This window comes from Puntigrus tetrazona, chromosome 21 (assembly GCF_018831695.1).
Source record: "Puntigrus tetrazona isolate hp1 chromosome 21, ASM1883169v1, whole genome shotgun sequence".
Lineage (NCBI taxonomy): Eukaryota > Metazoa > Chordata > Actinopteri > Cypriniformes > Cyprinidae > Puntigrus > Puntigrus tetrazona.
The window spans coordinates 5,791,764-5,794,649 of record NC_056719.1 but is presented as its reverse complement, the minus strand read 5'-3'; the positions used below and the strand labels follow the sequence as shown (position 1 = coordinate 5,794,649).

Sequence of the window (2,886 nt, the reverse complement as noted above, 5' to 3'; positions counted from 1 at the left end):
ATATATATATATAACGTTTAATGGACATTTACTGAAGCACCACTCACCCCATAAGATGCAGCATTATGGAGAGGAATGAGACCACCTTTATCCTGAGAGTTCACCTTTGTCCCGTGTTGCAGCAGATATTCAGCCACCTCCAGATTATTATAGCCAGCTGATCATGAAACATAAAACAAACAACATGAACATGAAAATATCCTCTTTATTTAAATATTTAATATTTGACTCTTTCCTTAAACACTTGTGGCACTGTCATGATCACAAAATGTTGAACTTCCAGTCAGTTTTGTTCAGTGCAAGTCAGCGCAAGAGTTTAGATAAAAGGCAATTTATATGACAAAATATGCTAAATATGCATATAATAAAAATGGTTGTGGTAAGTATTAATGACCATTAGTCAAGACGTTTCAAAATATCAATTCAATTTATGTCATATTAATGGGTTCTTTACACATTTTCAAATGCACTTCCTGTTTCCTGACTGTTTCCTTTACAGTAAAAATACACCATCAACATTTAGATTTTTACGGATTTAACATGCATTTATATTAAAACAGTGTATATTTTATTAACTGGTGCAATGTTAATATACCAAACAACTGAAGCACTGAATCAGTTTTGTACGAGAATCCCCATAAAAACACAGGTAATATGAGAAAGACAAATGCAATAAACGTGTGTTTCATGCGAGTGCAAATTTTTGCAAATTTTTAAATGCAAATTTTTTAATCTGAAAGTGCACCGTGCGTAAAGTTATTGTTTTTAAAACGAGTCCCAAGCCGTTTCACATGTCAACATGAAACATTAGCATATTGCCCGCCCCCTTGTTGGTCTTTTTTCCGTTGGTCTGAATAAAAATGCAAATTCAATCTTTGCCACTAGGTGCTGCTTTTGGAGCTGTAAAACCTCACAAACAACTTTAAATTAAATCAACCAATCACTGGAGGGGATTTGGAAAAATGAATCCTTGAATAAATCGTTTGGGAGTCGTCGAAGAAATAAAGGTAGAAATAAATGCCGATTGCAAGAAAATAAAAGTGGTTTTTTTGACCTTGCATGCATGTCAACCTGTTATTTGGGACTCCTAAAACCGAAATACGAAACCTTCATAACCCACAAACAGGTACTTTCATTTATCAACACAAGATGTAACTAAAAAAAAAAGAACATTCTTAGAAATCATGGGAACGTCGATATAATTTTAGTTTGTTTCTATAAACTAAGGGACATTTCAACGTCATGTTTTATAATATTTCAGTAATTACTTTTTTAGTAGGCTATATTTTCAACAAGGGAATTCACGGATCATGAACTAAAAGAACATTAGTATTACAATTTTTTTTATGATTTTTATTTCATGTTCAATCACAGATTTGTGCATTTTAATTCCCGACGACCTAGCTAGAGGCAGACCTAATAAATGTGACGTTCAACAGCATCTGTGATGCCTGTGTGTAACTGAGAACGCTTTACTGACTTACTTTCGCTTCGTGTTTCACCAGCACTTCAATGACGTCGTTATGGGACTTCTCAGCGGCCAGATGCAGAGGTGTGAGGAAGCTTGCGTGAAAGATAGACATCCAGAAGTCATTACCGCGCGTGACAGGAACTCACGCGCTGATCCTTTGAACATCGTGACCGATTGACTCACTCTTTATTCTTCTCATTGACGTTGGCGCCTTTCCTGAGCAGCAGTTCACAGATCTGTTTCCTTTTGGGATAGGGCGACGTGGAGACACAATGCTGTCAAAGACGATCACAGATATCTCTTTTATTCACTTCGAGTCCTATAAAACCATAACCACGTGATGCTGTGTGGTATTGGCATCACATTTTTTAACGCCTTGAAATGTGGCTCATTAAAGAGGATTTATAGCTTTTTACAGTTAATGTTTTGAGTCTTTAATCAGTTGGTTCTCCACCCTGCTTGCCGCTAAAGGTTTCCAACCTTGGAGCACAAAACCAGCTTTAAGTAGCACGGGTACATTTATAGCAAAAGCCAAAAATACATTGTATGGGTCAAAATTATTGATTTTTCTTTTATGCCATAAATCGTTAGAATATTAAGTAAAGATCATGTTCCATTAAGATATTTAGTAAATATTTCAAAAGTTAATTTTTGCATACAACTTTAAAGGCCCTTTTCTAAGTATTTTCATTTTTTTGCACCCTCAGATCCCATATTTTCCAATTATTGTCCAATCCTAACAAAACATACATGAATAGAAAGCCCATTTATTTAACTTTCAGATGATGTACCCTTATGGCTGGTTTTGTGGTCCAGGGTCACAAATAGAATAGGGGTGAAACTGTTACAGTATGACATTAAACACTGGCATAAGGCATTGAAAGGTTTTAAAGAAGCACATTACAGTCATTTAAATGTATGTATGAAAAATATGAATGCATCTCTGAAGATTATTGACTTCCATGAGAAGTTTTGATGCTACTTTACTTTCTTTCTTTCTTTTCTCCATATAAGCAGAGATTGTTCTACTATTAAAAGTTTATGAAAGTGATTGTGTGCATATTTGAGATAATAATGCACCATTCACCTGCAGAATGCAAACATCTAGAGGGCTCTGAAGTCTGAAGTAGTGAATTTAAAAATGTAAAGTTTTAGTTTTAATGTAGTAATACAACCAACATTTATTTTTTGCTCGTTTTAAATCCATATTTTGCATTATTTTAATGTCTGTGTTGTTGCATTGGTAAAGACATAACTCTTTTTTTAATGGGGGTTGAGCAAGTTTTTTAATATTAACATAGTTGGAAACCACTGCTTCAAAGATATAATGATAATGATATAAATAAGAAATTATTTTTGTTTGTTATTTCCAGAAAAAATATAAAAAGTAAATAAATAAATAAAAAGGTGTGACA

The 2,886-nt window shown here is 33.9% G+C and overlaps 1 long non-coding RNA gene across 1 annotated transcript; it reads right to left on the bottom strand.

Moving 5' to 3' along the window:
* Positions 1-45: 45 nt before the first annotated feature.
* Positions 46-1,786, bottom strand: LOC122326140. The gene is made up of 3 exons (XR_006247429.1): positions 1,655-1,786; positions 1,485-1,563; positions 46-157 (listed from the first exon to the last, which is right to left on the bottom strand). It is a non-coding gene; the product is annotated as an uncharacterized LOC122326140 (long non-coding RNA).
* Positions 1,787-2,886: the final 1,100 nt, after the last annotated feature.